Genomic DNA, 9,393 nt, shown 5'->3' on the forward strand with positions numbered 1-9,393 from the left:
ATTGATGCAACTTCCACTATCGACGATCAATTTACACACTTTGTAAAAGATCGATGTGCGGAGCGACACGTCTACCATAGTGTCTGGTCGGGGCTCTACTAGAGCGGTCTGGATAGGTGGGGCGGCTCGAGGCGGTGGTTGCACCATACTAGGACTGGGCTGGTCGACGGCTATGTTGGCCAACGGACGGCCCGGGGCTCGAGGCGCCGTTGAAAGAGTCACGTGAGGTACCGTAATCTGGATGTACCTGAGTTGTCTGGCGGGTTCTTCGTACTCGATTGCGAACTCCTCCTCCCTTTGATAGTGATCGTCTTGTGGTGCTTCCACATCCTCCGTATAGCCCGGGTTGACAACTCTAACGTCACTCAACATTGCTGATGAGGGGCATTGGTTTGCCCAGTGCCGTCTTCCTTGGCACTTGAAACACGTTACGTGTGATTCACTAACGATGATGCTAAGGGTCAGAGTGTCGTTCGTGACGACCCGAGCAGGTGGGGGAGAACCCACAGAGGTGGCGGGGGTGGCTCCTTTCCCCTCGGTGGTCTGAGTAGCCTTTATGGTCGTGGGCGGCGTAGTTCGAGCCAGAACGGGTCAAACCAGAGTCGTCCGAGGCGCGGTGGTTGTGCCGGGTAATATCGTCTTGTCACTCGGAGGGTTCATGTGCTCGACTAGGTGATATGCCTCATCCACCTCAGCTGAGTTGCACTTGAGAACCTCATTCCGCAGGGCTGGTCTGAACCCGTGGGCGAACAATCCAATAATGACTCGCAGGTCCTCCACAAATCGGCAGCGCATCCAACATTCCTCGAACGCATCGATGTATTCCATCACGGAGAGTCAACCCTGCCTAAGGTTGAGCCACGTGAGGAACAACGACATCTGATACTATTGAGGAACATACTTGCTCTAAGGCTTTTCTGCCATGTCGACCCACGACATGATGGGTCGTCCTTGTTGCTCAGCGGCGATGCGCTCGTTCTCCCAGAATATCTTGGCTTGTCCACCAAGTCTCGTCTCTACGTATTCGACAGATAGGTCGTCGTCCATGCGGTACCACCGAAAGAAGGAGTTCATGCTCAACTCCCAATCGATGAACTCCTTGGGTTTCTGTGAACCCTTGAAGATGGCGACGTCGGCACGTACGCTCCTCTGGATGCGTGATAAGCTCTAATTTGGGATGGTTTTTTACTGGTTATTTATCAGTCAAGTGTGTGAGGATTTAGCTTAAGCAACAAAATTTATAACCTGACAACCTTAGGGTAAGTGGGGTGTCGATCCTCAGGGAGCAGGTAAATAAAGCAGTTTCCTTTTCAATTCAATGTATATTTATAGTCAGATTTCTAAATTCAGTTGAAATAATCAGTTAAATTTATCTTTAGTTAAGTTCTACAGAGTAATATTTATAGAACCTAACTGAGTAGAACCGTCAGTAGAGAATTTCTTCGCTGACCGTTCACCTCTGCCCTTTGGGGCAAGTGAGCGAACACCCTACGTGCGGGTAGCAGCCTGTGCGCAGGCAGTTACCTGCTTTCGAACATGCACGCCTGCCGCTCGGCGTATGCGCGTGGCGCTGCTGCACGATGGCTAGCCCAGCGCACGACGCTGTTGCGCGCGGCTCTGTTGCGCGCAGGGGAAGCTCGCGACCGTGAGGCTGCGCACAAAACTTCTCTATGCGGAGGCGACAAACAGGTGGTGTGCACCTGTTTGGGCCTCGCTCGGCCCTGGTTGGGCGTGGCTCTGCTGCACCCTGCCTTGGCTGGGCATGGCTCAGCTACGCTCAACCCCGGCTAAGCTTGCACAGCAATGCAGCACAATTAAGCAAAAACTCAGATATGATGGTGAAGTCGAACAGGAGATTGAATAGGGAGATCAATTCTAACAAATACACTTGCAATGAATCTAGAAAACAGAACAATCTCGTTTCGAACAACTGGAAAACACAATTCAGGACCTTCTAATCCAACCTCAATTGTCTTTGTAGGGAGAAGAATACATCAACTGAAATTGGAGCCCTCATGCCACCTGGTGTCACACCCCTCCCGGCGAGATGATGATCATCGTGCTCCAGCTATTCCTCAGCTTGCTTCTCTCCCAACTCCAATGCTCATCAGCTCTTGGAGGGTCTGCAGAAATCCTTCTTCTCCAAGCCCTAGCCTCTTTGGAGAGAAATTCTGGAAAACCTAAAATGAGCTGTAATAGTATGGATCATAGTGCACCTAGCTAGGCTTACTTCACCTAGGATTTCCTTGCTGGCCACTCTTGCACTTCTACCCTTTTGAAAAGAATCGAATTATCATGCATATCATTGGACAAGCATCTCCTAGGATCATCAAATATCCATGGTTTGTGAATGCAAAACGAAAAAATTTTAATGGATGATGCATGCAACTGTACTCCCCTCCCCCCCAAGAAAAAGGCATGTTCCTACATGACAAATCATAATTAAGAAAAAGGAGAAAGAGAGATCAAACCATGGAAGGAAAGGCGGCGATCAGCATTCATGTTGTCCAGTGACGGTGTACCTAGCTTGGATAGGAGTAGCTGCACACGAAGACAGAAACAAAAATGAAGAAAACAAAAACAAAACACGGCAAAATAACAAAACAGAGAAAATAGAAAATGGAAGCAAAAACTAATCAGATCATGAGCTCTCGTGCGGTGGCTTTTCTAAAGTAATATTCATGGGGCTATTAAGATCTTCTTCTTCTAAGTAGGGTTTGAGCCGTTGCCCATTCACAGTGAATTGTCTTTGAGATGTAGGATAAAAAATGGTAACCGCTCCATTCTCAAAAACCTGCTGAACAAGGAAGGGGCCATCCCATCGCGTTTTCAATTTTCGTGGGAAGAGCTTTAATCTAGAGTTGTAAAGCCATACTTTTTGATTCTCTACAAAAATTCTTCTCTTCAAGCTCTTATCATGAAACATCTTCATCTTGGCTTTATAAATCTTCGAATTCTCATAAGCCTCATTTCTTAACTCTTCCAACTCATTCAATTGAAGGAGTCTATGCTTGCCGGCTCTATCCAAATCTAGGTTGAGTTTCCTAATAGCCCAAAGGGCCTTGTGTTCTAACTCAAGTGGTAGGTGACAAGCCTTCCCAAAGATAAGTCGAAAGGGAGACATGCCGAGAGGAGTTTTGTAAGCGGTCCTATAGGCCCATAATGCCTCGTCTAGCTTCCTAGACCAGTCTTTCCCATCCGGACGCACTATTTTCCTCAAAATTTTCTTAACCTCCCGATTGCACAATTCAACTTGGCCATTGGCTTGAGGGTGATAAGGAGTAGTGACTCGATGATGGACACCAAACTTCTTGAGGAGGTTCCTAAAGTTGTAGTTTGTAAAGTGGAAACCTCCATCACTAATGATAGCTCGTGGGCATCCATATCTATAAAAGATGTTTTTCTTAATAAAATTAGTCACTACCTTACTGTCATTAGTTTTGGAGGGAATGGCTTCCACCCATTTGGAGACATAATCGACAGCCATCAAAATATATTCATACCCATTAGAACTAGGGAAGGGTCCCATAAAATCGATTCCCCATAAATCAAATATTTCTACTTCTAGGATGGGTTGTGGGGGCATTCTATCTTTCCTATTTATGTTGATGGATGCTTGGCATGCTAAACAAGTATTATAAAATTTCTGGGCGTCATGAAATAATGTAGGCCAAAAGAAATCCGATTCAACAACTTTATGAGCTGTTACCTTGGCCGAGTAGTGTCCCCCACCGGGTTTCGTGTGGTTGAATGCTAGGATGCTTCGCTGCTCGCTCTCGGGGACGCATCGTCGCAAAACTTGATCTTGCCCTTGGTGAAACAGCTCCGGATCTTCCCAAAAATAAAATCGCGCATCCTTTAGTAGCTTTTTCCTCTCGTGGGACGTCCAACCTGTAGGAATTTGTCCTGAAACTAAAAAATTGACGATATGCGCATACCAAGGAACCAATGTTCCTTGTGCAGTTAGGACAAATTCATCAGGAAATGCATCATTAATTTGTTCAGTTGGGGCGCCTATGATTCGGGAGAGGTGGTCGGCTACTACATTTTCAAACCCTTTCTTATCTCTAATCTCTAAATCAAATTCCTGTAATAAAAGTACCCATCTAATCAACCTCGATTTAGCCTCCTTCTTCGTTAACAAGTATCTAATAGCTGCATGATCTGAAAAAACAGTTATTTTACTACCTAGTAAATAAGGCCTAAACTTTTCTAAAGCAAAGATAATTGCCAGCAGCTCTTTTTTGGTAGTAGTGTAATTCAGCTACGCATCCACTAAAGTTCTGCTAGCGTAGTAAATGACCACGGGTTTCTTGTCAATTCGCTGACCTAACACTGCACCTACTGTAAAATCAGAAGCATCACACATTAGTTCAAAAGGAAGGGTCCAATCGGGCCCTTGCAAGATAGGTGCGTTAACTAAAGCTTCTTTCAATTTATCAAATGCATTCTTAGCCTCTAATGTTAGTTCAAAATCATTATTTTTAGACGATAAAAGATTTGTAAGAGGTTTAGAAATTTTAGCAAAATCAAGGATAAAACGTCTATAGAAACCCGTGTGGCCGAGGAAACCCTTAAGGGTTTTTAGGTTGGTTGGAGGTGGAAGGCCCTGGATGATCTCGATTTTGGCCTTGTCCACTTCCAATCCATGGTTGCTGACCGTGTGTCCCAGCACTACTCCCTCCTGCACCATGAAATGGGATTTTTCCCAGCTTAGGACAAGGTTGGACTCAATGCAACTCTTCAATACTTTGGTGAGGTTTAGGAGGCAGTTTTCAAAGGTAGATCCAAATACTGAAAAATCATCCATAAAGATTTCTAGACATTCTCCTACTAAATCAGAAAAGAGGGCATTCATACATCGCTGAAATGTGGCGGGGGCATTGCATAGCCCGAAAGGCATACGCCTAAAGGCATATGTCCCTACGGGACTCGTAAATGTTGTCTTCTCTTGATCATCAGGATTGATATTCACTTGGTTATATCCTGAATAACCATCAAGAAAACAAAAATATTGCTGCCCTAACAGTTTTTCTAGTATTTGATCTATGAAGGGCAATGGATAGTGATCTTTCTTTGTCGCCTTGTTTAGTTTCCTATAATCAATGCACACCCTCCAACCAGTGGTCAATCTCTTCTGCACCTCTTCCCCTTTTTCATTCACTTCTACTGTAATTCCAGATTTCTTTGGTACCATGTGTACGGGACTCACCCATCTACTGTCGGATATGGCATAAATAATTCCTGCATTCAACCACTTAATAATTTCTTTCTCAAGAACTTCTCTCATGTAAGGGTTGAGTCTCCTTTGATGCTCTCTACAAGGTCTTGCTTCCTCTTCTAAAAATATCCTATGTTCACAGATCGAAGATGGAATTTTTCTAATATCATCAAATGTCCAACCTATGGCATTTTTATGCGCCCTAAGTACATCGAGCAAGTCACTTTCTTGTTCAGGAGTGAGTGATGAGGAAATGATTACCGGTAAGATTTTCTTCTCATCTAGATATGCATATTTGAGGGATGAGGGTAATGGTTTCAATTCTGGTCCTACCTCTACCGAAGGGGAGTCTATGATTTCTTCCTCTAGCTCTCTGCCCTCTACTTGTGACAAGTATTCCTTAATCACATCCTCTTCGTCACCCCCTGCACACAATTTTAACTCCTCATTGCTTCCTAAGGGACACTTCATCATTTTTGATATATCAAGTTGAACTCTCTCCTTTCCAATTTTAAACTCCACCGTCCCCTTTTCCCAATCCATTATCATTTTTGCCGTAACTAGAAATGGTCTTCCTAAGATAATAGGAGCTAAGCTAATGTTTCCCGATATCTTCACATCAGTCACTATAAAATCTACAGGTATTTCACAATTCTCTACAGTGATCATGACGTCGGTTAACCTTCCTTCGGGTTGCCTCACGGTTCCATCGGATAGGAGTAAATCCATGTGTATTTCCTCCAATTCTCCAAACCCACACTCCTCATATAATGCCGTTGGGATGATGCTTATGCTTGCTCCCGTATCTAATAAAACTTTAGAAAATGTGTTTCCTCCAATTTCACATGTGATGAAAGGGGCTTCGGGGTCTCTCATTTTGATAGGGATGGCATTAAGGATGCTAGAGGCGTTCTTAGATAATTTAACTACTTCCCTAAGCTTCCTAATGGTGCAAGAGTCCTTAAGGTACTTCTTTAGGGAGGGTGCGCACCTAAGCATGTCTTCTACAGTTGCAGTCATGGTGGCTTTTTTAAAATTCTCCAGCAATCGATTTTCATAATCAAGGATCGGTTTTTTTCTATTTAAAGCGGAAGGGTAAGGAACATGTTGCCCACTCGTAGAAGGTAGAGGTTCCTCCACGTAGGGAGAATCCTCTCCTTCTTCCTCTCGTGGTTCATTCCCCTTCTTAGAATTCTCTCTAGAGTTCTGATAGGGATCCTGAAGTTCTTTTCCATTTCTCAATTTTGAGATTGCTGGAACTTCAGGATCGTCTCCATTCGTCTCATCAGGAATGAAGTGCTGCACATGATGAAAGTTGCATGGATTTATTAATGGTTTCGTGGGAAGTTTATAAGATGCGCAAGGTAGGTCTAGAGATATACCTTGGTGTTCAGATTGTGCAGGCCTGAAGCTTTCTAGCATCTTCCTCATCTGCTCTTGAGACTCCAGCATTTGCTTTGTTTGAAATTCCATCATCATTTGCATCTTCATCTCCATCTCCGCCCGCAACCTTTGGTTTTGCTTCTCTATCATATCTGAAAGGACGGGGGTGAGTGAAGAAAAATCAGGTTGGTTCTGAGATGGAACCTGATACTATTGTGGAGGCCTGTGCTGGAATGGTTGCCTCTGCTGGAAGGGAGGTTGAGTTGCCGGCTTGTTCCCTTGGTGGAAGGTCGCTCCGTTTTGGAAATTTGGCCGCTTTTGACCTGCCCATGGTTGTTGTGACTGGTTGAATGCCTTCACCTCCTCTTCCATGGCTTGGCACGCTCCATCTTCATGCTCTCTGCTAAAACAGAGAGAGCAAATCTTAGCTTTCATGATAGGCGAGTTACCTAGGAAGACGTTCTTCAAGGTGGAGGTGAGCTCCTCCAATTTCTGATTGGTCTCCCTTAAGTTCGCCTGCAGCTCTCCCTCCTTTGCATTGACCTGCAGAACCCCTGCCCTTTTTGGTCGCAAGTTTCTCCCGTTTTGGTTGGCTCCAATCTCCTGCAAGTCAGTTTCTGCAACTCTCTCCAAAATACCAAAAACTTCATCCTCATAAGCGGTGTAAAACGTGCCACCGGTGGCGAGATTCACTTTATTTTTCATGAAATCAGAGAGCGATTCATAAAAAATTTGGGCTAATTGACATTGCTCAATGCCATGGTGAGGGCACTTCCTCAGCAGATCATTGAACCTCTCCCATGATTCACTAAATGCCTCGCCATCGTGAGCATGGAAGTTGTGAATTTCTCTTCTATAAAAGTTGGGTTTGGAGAGAGGGTAAAATTTCTGCAGAAATTTTCCCTGCATCTCTTCCCACGAGTTATAAGTAATTCCTAAATTGCGATACCAGGAAAATGCTTTATCTTTTAAAGTTAGAGGAAAATATTTCATTTTTAAAATTTCTGTAGATATCCCTGGAACGTTTTGAGATGAACACCTAATATGGACATCATCAAGGAATTCTAATGGGTTTTGGGCAGGCAATCCATTAAATTCAGGTAAGGAATTAATTAACGCATTGACATATCAAAATGAAATACCGTCGCCGATGTTCAGATTTACATCGGTTTGTCGTAGGCTTCCCGACGGTGTCGACCTGTCCAGCATGGTCCTCCTCCTCTCATGCTGCTGATGAATATCTTCAGCCATAGTTCTCTGCTGAATTTCTGGTTCTGTAACTGTAGAGTCCGGAGTGGCGTCTCTAATAATTTTTTCTATAGACTTCTCACCAGCTCCTGAGCGTGTAACTACCATAAATCTTCAGCAAAATGTTAGCAGACGATGGGCTGAGGATTTTAAAGTCCTTCAGCTTAAGAGGATAATACAGAACGACTGTAGATTCAGAAAAACAAAAATTCCTACTGTAATACCGTGCTCCCCGGCAACGGCGCCAGTTGATATACTCAAAATATGGATGTTTTTACTGGTTAGTCGTGTGAGAAATTAAGCTATGCAACAATATTTTTTAGCCTCACAGCCTTAGGGCGAGTAAGGTGTCGATCCACAAGGAGCAGGTAAATCAATATTAATTCTTTTCCAAGTCAGTTTAGCTTATAAGATAACTGTATCAATCAAAGCAATTGAAGAAAACTATCCAAACACGTGGCGGGCGCGCGTGCAAGCGTTTCTGCCCGCGGCCTCAGCAATGTGCAGACGCGCCTGCAGGAGCGCCTGCGTGCTACAAGAGCGCACGCAGCTACGCTGCGCGTGGCCTGATTGCGCGTAGTTGAGGCTGCGCGCTGCTAGGCAGCACGCCGCGGTTGCTGCGTGCTGCTCGGCCACGCGCGGGCGCTGCTGCGCGCAACAGTCGCTACGCGCTGCTCGGCTACGCGCGGGCGCTGCTGCTGCGCAGCCGGTGCTGCGCGTAGCTGCAGCTGCACGCCACTTGTACTGTTGGCAGCCTTGGCCGCTCGCGGCTTAGGCTGCTGGCGGCCTGGGCTGCTGGCGACCGAGGCTGTGGCCTTGGTCGATGGTGGCCCAGCTCACCGGGCGGCTTATGCGCTACGGCCTTGGCCGCACCTTGGCTGTAGGTTGCTTTGCTGCGCTGTGGTTGCGCTTGGCTTGGGCGTGTTCACAACCTAGGTGATTCTGATGATGTAATTGTGAACAAGTTGTAGTGGAAATCAGAGGATTTCAAGAGGGATGAGCAGAAAGAAACGATTCAAACGAACTTTAAACTCAAAATCAAACTAGCAGAAGAAACAATATCAGTTGGAATCGTTGGAAGAACACTGGAATGTTTCTTCCAACCCAACTTCGATTGTCTATAGGGAGAGGAGTACACAGTACTGAAACTTGAGAAATCGCTACGTCCACGTGTCACGTCCTTGCGGCGAGGCGGAGGTCTTCAATCCCAAGCTAATCTTCAGCTCGTTCCTTCTCTCCAACTCCAAAGCTCATCAGCTCCTGGAGGGTGCAGAAATCCTTCTTCTCCAAGCCCTAGTTCCCTTAGAGAAAATTCTGAACAACCTAAAATCAACTCTCAAGAGAGTATTTATACGTTTCTCTTAAGTCATGCCCAGGGGTATTTTCGTAATTTTTGCTTCTTTGAATTTTCGCCCCCTCCTCTTGATCCTCGTCTCTTTCCTTGATCTTCTTAACCTGTCTCTGAATGTTTACTAACCATAAAACGTTAAATATGTTCCACTTGATTCTAAGGATCAAGTGGGGTTAGTGTTTTCATAAAA

General features: G+C 45.2%; 1 pseudogene; it reads left to right on the forward strand.

Moving 5' to 3' along the window:
* Window positions 1-7,358: 7,358 nt before the first annotated feature.
* LOC144714711 (small nucleolar RNA R71) lies at window positions 7,359-7,437 on the forward strand (annotated as a pseudogene).
* Window positions 7,438-9,393: the final 1,956 nt, after the last annotated feature.

Source organism: Wolffia australiana, chromosome 17 (genome assembly GCF_029677425.1).
Source record: "Wolffia australiana isolate 7733 chromosome 17, ASM2967742v1".
NCBI lineage: Eukaryota > Viridiplantae > Streptophyta > Magnoliopsida > Alismatales > Araceae > Wolffia > Wolffia australiana.